Here is an 11,854-nt window from a genome sequence, read left to right as displayed (position 1 = left end):
CGCGTTCGGGCGGCAGTTGTCACGGGGAGGGCACGGTGAGATACGGTTTTCTAGCTCCTCACGGATGATACTACGTCTCAAAGTACGTAAGTCCGTTTCCCCAACCAAGCAAGTTGACCAAGGCTGAGGTTGCATGCGAAGAGACTGCAACTGGTCGAGACGTAGGCAGGTTGTTCGCACATCGTTTACGCTTGAGGGGTTTTGAAGAGCAAGGGCGCTAAAAGCGGAAGGAGCAATTCCCTTCAAGATGTGGCGCACCTTGTCGTGCTCGGGCATGCTTTGGTCTACCCTGCCGCATAGGGCAAGAACGTCCTCGATGTAAGAAATGTATGTCTCTTCGGGATGTTGCACGCGAAAGTTCAGCTTCTTTCTGGCACAACCTGAGCGAAGAGACGGAGTGCCGAAGGCATGGCGTATCCCATCCGTAAAGGCGGTCCAATCAGTGAAGCGTCCTTTGTTGTTGTAGAAACACGTCTTCGCCACCTCATTTAGAGAGAAGGGGACAATGTGCAGCTTGCAAAGAGTCATCCCACCTGTTAAAAGGCCTTACGCGGTTAAACTCGTCGAGACAGTCATCGACATCGTCCCGGCGAAGACAGGCGAAGAAGGAAGGGTCACGTTGGGGGCTTGCCAGAGCCACGTCGACACCGTGTGGGCGGCGCACTCCGACCTGGCTTCTCGCTGCATCGGCGGAGCTGGTAGCAGGATGCGTCGACCGGAACGGAGCTTCAGGGGTGTAACTGGGATCGGCGGAGGACGGTTTCAAAAGGCAACTCCTCCACTTGAAATGCAAAGGCCCAGGAAAGCACATACCGTTTATTCCGGCTTCGCGAAGGGACCAACCCACAGGGACTCTGACGAAGATAGATAAGATAAAAGATAAAACCTTATTTCCGACAAGCGGGGGGCTTGAAAAAAAGTGAAATTAATTAACTTGACAAAGTCCGAGCCCCGGCTACCGACGGCAACAGCAAAGTACATCTTTCCAGATAAAATCGTTTTTGCGGCATCATTATACAAAGTTTTTAGAAATTATTCTGCTGTAACGCAAAAGTTTTTCAACACAACGCTGTTTTCATGGTCAGTGATAATCTCATTGGCGACAAGGTGGTTTAACAAGGAAGGCAAAGTGTGTCGAATGATTTGGTTTCCAAACTTAGTAAGCGAAAATGGTACAGTTCATATCTCTTGTGAACGCGTTGGGTATTTATATGCTTTTGCTGTTAGGTTCGCAATTTATGTTATGAAAGTGTCATGATGATGTAAGTGAGATTGGTATAATTTTGCTAGGTCAAAGTTTGTTGAATAGGTTTTCAGTATGTGCATTAGGCTCTACAACAGCTATATGTCGTATTGCTTTTTTGTAACACTTGCATTCGGTTTAGGTTTGTTTTGGTTGTGTTTCCCCACACAAGAAAGCAGTAATTTAGTTGAGACATAAACAACGAGATATAGATATGCAGTTTAACAACAGGTGGCAACGCACCTGCTCTTAAACTGGCACCGCATAACGGTCACACGCGTCACGAGAGTATCAGCGTGGCTGCCGGTAGCATATATATATATATATATATATATATATATATATATATATATATATATATATATATATATATATATATATATATATATATATATATATATATATATATATATATATATATGTATATATATATATACATATATATATATATTTATATATATATATAAATATATAGGAAATGAGGGGCTCTTTGGGGAAATACAGAAAGATAGCTCGGCAGTCTACAACGCCAAAGGAGGCATAGGGGTGTGGTTAGGCTCTTTTTTTTTTTACTATGGTTAATGAGGCAATATTTTTTTTTCAATATAAGGAAGAAAGAAAGAAAGAAAAACACGCGCCCAGAGTGGGGACCGAACCCACGCCTTTCGATTAGATCGAATGTCTTACCAATAAGGCATTCGAGATCTAATCGAAAGGCGTGGGTTCGGTCCCCACTCTGGACGCGTGTTTTCTTTCTTTCTTCCGTATATTGAAAAAAAAATATTAACCACATTAACCATAGTAAAAAAAAAACAGCCCTAACCACACCCCTATGCCTCCTTTGGCGTTGTAGACTGCCGAGCTATCTTTCTGTATATACATATATATATATATATATAGGAAGAAATGCCTGCAGTCTACAACACCAAAGAAGGCATAGGGGAATGGTTAGAATATTTTTTACCGTTAGTGACGTTACATTATTATTAATATTATTAATTACGTGAGAAAGAAAGAAAGAAAAACACGCTCCCAGAGTGGGGACCGAACCCACGCCTTTCGATTAAATCTCGAATGCCTTACCAATTCGGCTATCTGGGCGACTGTGTTCCGCTTCACTTTCTGGGGTATTTATATACACTTCAACTGTATCTGACGCTTGAGGGTGGTAGTCAGCGCCACTCAGACTACACGGGGAGAAGGGGACCTTCTTTTCAACCCCCGGGGCGTGACGCGAACGTCTACAGCCTGTCATAAGCGGGTAACTGGCGGGAGACCCTCTTATTCTACCTTGGCATCAAGGCTGCCAGAACCGAGGCCCTCGCTAAGCTTTCGCATGATAATAGGGTTTGTAAATGAGGGGCTCGTTAGAAATACAGGAAGAAATGCCGGCAGTCTACAACACCAAAGAAGGCATAGGGGAATGGTTAGAATATTTTTTACCGTTAGTGACGTTACATTATTATTTATTGTTATTAATTACGTCAGATAGAAAGAAAGAAAAACACGCGCCCAGAGTGGGGACCGAACCCACGCCTTTCGATTAGATCTCGAATGCCTTACCAATTCGGCTACCTGGGCAACTGTGTTCCGCTTCACTTTCTGGGGTATTTATATATACTACAACTGTATCTCACGCTTCAGGGTGGTAGCCAGCGCCACTCAGACTACACGGGGAGAAGGGGACCTTCTTTTCAACCCCCAGGGCGTGACGCGAACGTCTACAGCCTGTCATAAGCGGGTAACTGGCGGGAAACCCTCTTATTCTACCTTGGCATCAAGGCTGCCAGAACCTAGGCCCTCGCTATATATATATATATATATATATATATATATAAGGGTTGGCAGTCAAGAACACTTCGGAAAGCAAAGGGGGGAATGCGGTAGGTCATAGAAACAGATGAATTTTTGAGTCAGAAAGAAAGTCGTGAAAAATGATTCCCGCCGGGTCTCCGCTTGTCTCTCCCCCTTTTTTTGTTGGAATAGCAGCTGCATTCCCAGTGCGCCTCTGCTCCCGCGGTAGGCAGCCCCCTCTTGAGGGGTTAAATGTGTTATCGCGAACGCGCCGTCCTCGCGGTTACTTACCATTTTCTACGAGCGCGGTTCCCCCACCCCTCCGGTTTTTGGACAGTCATTCATTACTCACTTTCAATGCCTCAATCATGGTGTGACATGCTTTTATCATACACACGGAAACTTGTTGACCCTTACTGGTGACCGATTGAATAGTTGCTTCCACGCAGGACACACCTAGCTACTTCCTACCTAGCTAAATAATGGGTTGCGTTGCTAGCACGTGCGCTCTTCTGTGACTTCTGTGATCTTGTAAACTGCCCTGACATTCCCCACGCCGCCGGTAATTGGTGTTTTCAGGAATGGATGTGTCACTGGCGGCTTTTGTTCTGTATTTGTTGTTGTTGTACTTTGCATTTCGTGTGTCGAGATGCTCCCTGCAGCATTAATTTATTCGTGTAATTCACATGAAAAGTGTTTTTGAATAGTTCCCTACCCTTTCTTTTTTTTCTTTTTTAATGGATGAAGTTGTATATCGCTGGCCTTTTTAGAAAAGAGTTTGTCGTCATATATAGTGCCACATTATTAGTGCCCTTCCTTCCCTGTCCCCTCGCCCCAACCCGCCAATGTCGTTAACAAGGGTGCCCTGCAGCACACCTTCTGCACCTATATAAGCGTGGGTGCTCCAACGTTGTATGTTACGCAAGATGAAGACTGGCCCTCCAGTCAAAACGTCAGTAAGCTACTGTTTTTGTTTTTAATCGTGCGTCTACCATTTTGTCAACTATTTCTTCTGGCTCCTCGAGAAGTTTCTTTTACTGCTTATCTATCCATGAAGGAACCAGCCATGACCACGACTAAAAACATCATCTGGAAATTTCCCAAGGTCCCTTCAACCACGGCGGTTATCGGCGACTCCGAGACCAAGCATCTCTACCAGCACTTCGACCCCAACCGACGAGGTACGGCTGCTTTTATCACTCAGCCCGGAGCATTCATCGGCGACGTACACTTCCTCCTAGACTTCGTTCCGGATACTGCAAAAACGATCATCCTGCACCTTGGAACGAACTACCTGGCCACCTGGCATTCGAAAGATACAAGGCTCTCAAGGATTTGATTCGTCAGGATTGTCCATAGGTGTCTCGTGTGTACGCGACCCTGGTGCTGCCAAGAAGTACGAACCGCCGCCTCAGGATCCAAAATTACCGGTTTGTTGGACGGTGAAACCGAGAGGTGTCGTTCCTCAATCGGCTTCTCCGGAACTACTGCCGACGATCAAGAACGCTGTTCTACTTTGACCACGAGCTGCAGTTCCATCCTGAGGCAGGAGTTCTTGCGGCAGACGGCCTTCACCCCAGCTTTGAAGGCGTCACCACGGTGCCTCAGTGGCTAAGGCGTTGTGCTGTTGAGACGAGGTCACGGGTTCGGATCCCGGCCGTGATGGCCGCTTTTCTGATAGAGGCGGAAAGCAAAAACGCCGTGTTTACGAGATTTTCGCACACGTTAAAGATCCCCAGGTGGTCAGAATTTATCAGGAGACCTCCACTACGGCGCTCCTTATTGCTCGCCTCCGTTGCATCGGCGCGTTAAACCTTGCAATCAATAAATAAACCATGAGCACAGATTTGATACGTGGGAGAGTTTTCTCAACAAATTTCGGGCGAGCTTTGGCTACACGGTTTCCTGAAAGAAGAAGGCAGAAGAGGTTTTCGCGCAGAGAGCCGAAGTCCCCGGTGAATTTTTCTTCACATACACTGAAGAAGTCGCCAAACTGTGCGGCCTCGTTAGTCCTTCGATGCCTGATGAGAAAAAGTGGGCCACCGGTGAAAAGTAAAGAATGAGGACGTGCATAACTGCATCATAACTAAGAAAAAATTCCCCCGCATTTCCCCGAGGGGGAGAATGTGAAAGTGCGAATGCACGGTTGTCGGCCCGCTTGCGGCGCTTGCGCTCGGCCCCCGCAGCCCACCGCCTCGCCGCCTTCTCTTCCATCTCTTCCATCGGGTTTGTAGTATCACGTGTACACCACGCAGTTATCAAGCCGCTATAACGCCGCTGAGTCGCCAACGCACGCCGCTGACGACGTAGTTTGAATGCGTTAAAGATATAAGGCGCGTCAACACTGATATCACCGTCGCGTCCGTGGCTTGATCGGTAGAGCGTCGCGCTGCGGCCGCAAAGTCCGCGGATCGAAACCTGGCGCCGGATGCTGTTTTTCTTTATAGAGGAGCACTGCGGACGCCGCCGACGCCGCCGCCGCCGCCGACGCCGGCGGTGGATGGTTTGGGGTCGCTTATAAAGTGCATTGCACTTAAAACCTGGGGTCAGCTCAGGACGTATTTAGTAAGAAACCATGAAAATGCGACATATCATCCACAAGTTTGGACGCCTGGCGAACGCGACTACTGTTGCTAGCGTGGACGTCGGCTCGACCCCTACGAAGGACATTGCTTCAGTGGTGCGTCGCATCATTAGAAAAGACCTCGCACAGCAAGGTTTGTGCCGGGACCAAAGCTTTCACCTGTGTGCTCTTCCTGGTCTAGTGTTTCAGTAAGGCACAGTGCAAGCCGTCCAGAGTCACTCCAGACCCCTTTGGGTTAGAGCACGGAATAGGAGTGAGCGTACCGCTTACAATGAAGACCACAACAGGAGTACAGCTTTCAGTCCTCAGCCTCGGGATTAAGGTTACTTCGAGGAGCCGACCCGTCACGCACCTGCCGGCTACTCCTGACCACGCCATTCCTTAGCTCAACTGGTCGCATTTTGTGAACAGCGCAAGCGCACTTGCTGCAACTGTGGTTTCCGTGGTCACATTTCCCGTTTTTGCCGCCGCCCTCCCTGCATCAGATGGGGCTATCGCGCATGTGCGCAGATAGCAGTTTTCACTTTGTTGCCCAACTCTCTCCACGCAGCTATATAATCGTCTGAATAAACGACCGAGAGGTCATTCCTTCCTTGCTCAGCTACTGGTCACCTCGGCTGTTACTACGAACTCGAAACATGGTGCCAGAAGTATTTATTTGGCAGCAGTATAGACACCGTGAAGCCGCTGGAGCCGCTGCAGCTTTCGGGAAACTTGCGAAGAAACTGGCTGCTGTTTAAACAGAAGCTGGAGCTATTCATCAGAGCGACATCGTCAGAAAAGCCAAGGACTAAAGCTGTGAAAGCGGCAATACTCCTCAGCACCGCGGGTGACGATGCGCTGGACGTATACAAAAACTTCATCTTCGTTGAAGGTGGGCACAAGGAAGATTATACATCTTTGGTCCGGAAGTCTGACGAGTACTCTGTTCAGCAAGGAAATGAAGTTGATGAAGTCTTCCGTCTTCGAGTACAGGACGAGGCAGAACCTTTTCAAAGATATTTGCGAGACATAAAGAAGCAAGCAAAGCTCTGCAACTTTGGTGAGCTTGAACCATCATTAATCAGGGACCAAGGCGTCTTTGGAATTCACGATAAGAAGCTCAGACAGAGGTTGTTTGGCGAGAATGATCTGACCTGGCGAGAATGATCAGGCGAGAATGATCTGAAGACGGAACAAATGTGCAAAGCTGCCGAAGTTTCTGCTCAACAAAGTGCGGCGTGGTCGAAAGAAAGCTTTGACGTAGGCTACATGAAGGGGACAGAACGGGACGAAAAAAAGCAGACTCGGTGTCGTCAATGTAGGCGATTTTATGCGCCTGAACAAGGTCAGCCCGGGGAAAGTCTTGCTACGTATGCAAGAAAAAGAATCACTTAGCGGCCTGTTGCAGAATACTCCAAGTATACCATGTCAACGAAACAGAAGAAGCCGAACATAACTTCGACATCTTGCCTATCAGCGTGTGCGGCGTGACTGATATTACGGGAGCAGGTTGGACAGTTCGCTGCGAGATAGCCGGCCAACATCTGCGTTTAAAGTAGACAATGGCTCGCAAGCCAACCTGCTACCTCTGTCTATGTTCAGGCGTACCAACCGAGCGACGGAGCCGAAACCAAGCACCGCAGTTTCAACGGCATACAGTGGAAGCGTTATTAAGCATGTGGGCGTTTCAACAGAAGTCCTGAAGTTAAATGGCCAGGAACGTAACGTCGTTTTTTATTGTGAAGAAAGGTCGGCATGCAATCCTTGGCCTAAAGGCATGTCATTAGTTCGAACTGATTCCAGCGGTGAATTAACTCCAGCGAAGAGAATGCTCCCCAGCTGGCGTTTCCACACCTGTTTCAAGGAACCGGCTGCGTAAAGCGACAGTACACGATGGTGCTGCATCCGGACGCCATTCCAGTTGTGCAGCCTGCGCGGAAGGTGCCGTTGGTGCTCAAGAAACCCCTTCGAGAAGAACTCGAGGGGCCTCGATCATCGTGAAAGTGGACGAGCCTACCGAATGTGTGAGCCCTTTGGTTAGATTAAGAAACCAATATGGCAGTCTTCACCTATGCATGGATCCAAGAGCTATAAACAAAAGCATAATGCTTGAACATTATTCGATGCAATCGCGGGAGGACATTGCAAGTAAAGTCTCGGGCGGGAAGTACTTTTCTCGGATGGACGCAAACTCTGGCTTCCACCAGATACCATTGGACGAAGTCACACCGCGCGCGTGCACTTTCGCGACACCCTTTGGTCGATATAGATCCCTACGGCTGCCGTTTGAAATTTTATCAGCGAGCGAGGTCTTCCAGAAGACGTTAACTGATATTTTCGAAGGCTTGACCGGTGTACGCGTCTACATTGACGATAGTTTGGTCTGGGGATACTCGTAAGAGCAACATAACGAGCGGCTCACAGCAGCACTAGAACGAGCCGAGGAAGCTGGGTTCACTTTTAATGCACAGAAGTGCATATTTTTGTGAATAAAAAAACTTTTCTTGGTTACGTAATCAGCGGAAGTGGCGTCCGCCAAAGCCCAGATATTATCTAGAGCATACACGCCATACAACCTCCCTAGGATAGAAAGGGTGTTCGGAGAATGTTGGGCGTTGTCAACTACTTCGCAAATCCGTACCCTCGCTCAGTGACAGGGCTTCATTACTTCGCGGCCTTACGAAGGAAAGCGTGGCGTTTGAATGGACGCCAGCGCAAGCGCATGAGTGGGCTCACACTTGCGAAGCGCTGATAAACCCCCCGCTACTAGCGCCTTTCGACTCAAATAAAGAAACGAAGGTAACGAAAGACGCTTCGGGAACCGGCATTGGTGCGGCACTGTTGCAAAGGCACGGAAACGGTTAGCGCCCTGTCACATACGCATGATGGGTTCTGACCGAGAGTGAAACGCGCTATGCTTAAAATAAAAAGAAGCGCTTTCAATTGTTTTTTCGTGTGAGACGTTTCACGAGTTTGTATATGGACGCAGAATTTTGGTTGAAACTGATCACAGGCCTTTGATTTCTATCGCCAAAAAAAGTGTTGGGACATGCCACCAAGGCTGCAAAGATGTTTCATTCGTCTGTTGAATTACGACTATATTTTGCAGTTCATTCCCGGGAAAGACGTGCTGCTCCAGATATGCTGTCCCGTGGCGCCACGCTGCCCGGGTGCGCTGAAAAAACGCAAGACGTCTATGTTCACGCAATTCGAGCGGTCTCCACCATTGTCAGCACCGCGGCAAAGCGCCGGCTGCAAGAAGAAACCCGCGCAGACCCGTATTTAGGCACCCTTGTAGAAGAACTAAAAACTGGTACATACATTCAAGGGGAGCTGAAACCGTTCACATCGGAGCTAACTGAAGTGGATGGCGTACTCTTCAAAGGAAGCAAAATTTTCGTACCAAACACCATGAGAGCGCAAATTTTGCGAAGGATACACGGAGGCCACCTGGGACAGAACAAGTGCAAAGCCTGGGCACGGCGTCTAGTTTTCTGGCCAGGTCTCGGAAGTGACATTGAGAACCCTGTACGAACGTGCAATGTTTGCCAGAAATATTCATACAGCCTCTCCCGGAGCGACCATGGTACCGTGTCGGAATGGACCTGTTCCAGTTTGCAGGGGACTCGTACGTGGTGGTTTATGACTACTAGTCGAAGTTTCCGGAGGTCGAAAGGCTGGCGGGCACAACTGCCACGGAGACCATTTCGAAGATATCTGCCATATTCGCTCGCTATGGCATTCCTGTGCAGGTATGCACTGACAATGGGCCCCAGTTCCCGTCAAGTGACTTCGCTGCCTTCGCAAGACGCTACGACTTTGAACATATCACATCAAGCCCTCATTTTCCCCGCTCAAACGGTCCAGCTGAAAAGGGTGTGCAGGCTGTGAAATGAATTCTCAAGAAAACTACAGAGTGCCGTGAATATTTCTGGTTGGGACTTTTGGCTTATCAGTCTTCTACTTTAGAAGACGGATGGTATCTAGGAGAGCTGCTGCAAGGCCGCCGTCTTCGAACAACCGTTCCCGAGGCCAGCGCTGATGTGGAATGCGCCGTATCAAAACACCGGCAATCGCTGCTGGGTAAGCCCATCTCGCCTCTTGAGGCCGGAAACGTTGTTAGGGTCAAGACGGATAACTGGTCAAGCAAAGCAAGGGTGCTCAAGGAAATAGCGCCTCGTTCATATCTTGTCCGAACTGACAGCCAAAGTGAGCTGAGTCGCAATCGACAACATTTGCTTTGAACAGATGAACGGTGCACCTGCGAGAACGACTACCGCAGAAATGTGGAAGACACTGTCGCGCAACCGGAAACCGCAATGCAACCAGTCGAAAAACCCGAACCGGTAAACTACGCATGCGGCACATCCGCCGGTGACTTAGACCACTCAAGTCCGAAGATTCCTGTTACAGCCGGGCAAAGAGACTCCCGTGGACCAATCTGCATTGCCTGCAAGCCGCTGGTCAACGAGAGCCCGGACGCAGCTGCAACGCCTTCGCTACGACGAAGAGTTTCAGCAAGTTTGTTAGCTTATTTTGCTGATAGGAAAGTCTCTCAATTGTGTGAAGAAAAGATGTATCAGATGGGGCTATCCCGCGTCGCGTGTGCGCCGATAGCAGTTTCCTCTGTGTTACCCAACTTTCCCTTCCCCTCGCTGCCCACGCAGCTATATAACCGCCTGAATAAACGACCGAGAGGTCATTACTTCCTTTCTCAGCTACTGGTCGCCTCGCCTGTTACTACGAACTCGATACACTCCACAGCAATGCGAACCGCCACCTCGACGACCATACATAGATAACCAGACCAACGCGCCCTTCCATTGGTCGTTCCGCTCAACTACAATGCGCAACAACTCCCCGAGTTCGGACAGCAGCTTCACTCCTCCCTCAACCACTCGACGACCGCGATCTCCAACGCCCCGCTCCCGAGAGAGCCCACCGCCCGAGGGAAACTCGGTGCTGCGGCAGACGGGGGATTGTTCGGGGGCCGGTCATTTTCTCCAATTTCCCTTCCCGTCGTTATCTTAAAGCACAACGTGACTGTTTCTGTAAATGGTGGGAACACGGAAGCTTTGACAGACACTAAAGCTGCAGTTTCAGTAATGAGTTTTGCCTTCAAAACCCGTCTTGGACCAAAAGGTATGTTTTTCAGTGATCGTGATATTCAGTATCGTGGAGTCGGGGCCGAGCGTTTGCTTCCAGTTGGAACCTACTCAGCTAGGGTTTTGCTTGGCGGGGACAGTTTTCGAACAGAGTTATTTGTTTTAGCCCAGGCAATCTATGACGTTCCACTGGGGATCGACTTCTTACGTGATTGCGGTGCGATGTTGGACTGTGGAACTGGTGAAATTTCGTCTCGCAGCGAAACTCTACCTACTTATGTTGAAGGAGGGTGCAATGACACTAAAGTCCTTTTTTTTCTGTCACCGATGACTTCCTGCTACCTCCCGTGACGGGTATATTTGTCTACGTAAAATCCGAAACATTTCATTGAGGGAGCTACGAAGTTCTGGTGGAGGCGGATACCACAAACGCAGTTAAGAAAAATGTGCTGATAGCCCATGCTCTCATTGAAGTATTGATGGGTGCGGCCGCATTTGGAAGGTGAACGCTTCCAGCCAACGCGTATTTTTTTCCCCGTGGACTTCAACTCGCTCGTTCCGACGTAGACATTGCCTTCACCATTCATGCCGTGAATAGGACGCCAGAGGCGAATACCAACCACACAGACAAAACCACCCAGCTCAAGTCCATGATAAATACCTCGCTTTCTTCTCATAAGCAGTAGGTGTTACTTGAGGTGCTTAGCCGACATGCGGTGGCATTATATTTCGCTGGGATGACAACAAACTTCCCCTCCAGCGTCACGTATGCAACATCGAAATTATCACTGAGAATAGGGCACCCACTCGTCAAAAGTCATAGCATGTGTCCCTTCTGAGAACAACTGAAGAGACTCGGGAAATGCTCAAAAAGGGGCCATCTGGGAGTCACATGTCCGTGTGCAGCTCCTGTGATTATTGTAAAGAAGGAGAATAACTCTTGGCGCTTTTGTGTCGATTACCATCGACTGAATACTGTGACAAAAAAAATGTATATCCGCTTCCGCGCATTGATTACTCCGTCGACTGCTTACATTCCGCGTCGTACTTTTCTTTGCTCGAACTCCGGTCTGGCTACTGGAAAATACCAGTGCACCCATCCGACACAGAGAAGAAAGCCTTCGTTACGCTTGATGGGCTCTTTTA

The 11,854-nt window shown here is 48.8% G+C and overlaps 1 non-coding gene across 1 annotated transcript; it reads right to left on the bottom strand.

The window, feature by feature from the left end:
* Positions 1-2,270: 2,270 nt before the first annotated feature.
* On the bottom strand, positions 2,271-2,344 carry Trnak-uuu (transfer RNA lysine (anticodon UUU)). The gene has a single exon. It is a non-coding gene; the product is annotated as a tRNA-Lys (tRNA).
* Positions 2,345-11,854: the final 9,510 nt, after the last annotated feature.

The sequence above is a fragment of the Haemaphysalis longicornis genome, unplaced genomic scaffold (genome assembly GCF_048455015.1).
Source record: "Haemaphysalis longicornis isolate Haplotype H1 unplaced genomic scaffold, Haemaphysalis longicornis Haplotype H1 scaffold_11, whole genome shotgun sequence".
In the NCBI taxonomy this organism is placed as follows: domain Eukaryota; kingdom Metazoa; phylum Arthropoda; class Arachnida; order Ixodida; family Ixodidae; genus Haemaphysalis; species Haemaphysalis longicornis.
The sequence above is the reverse complement of the archived record's forward strand: the minus strand, read 5'-3'. Positions and strand labels throughout refer to the sequence as shown.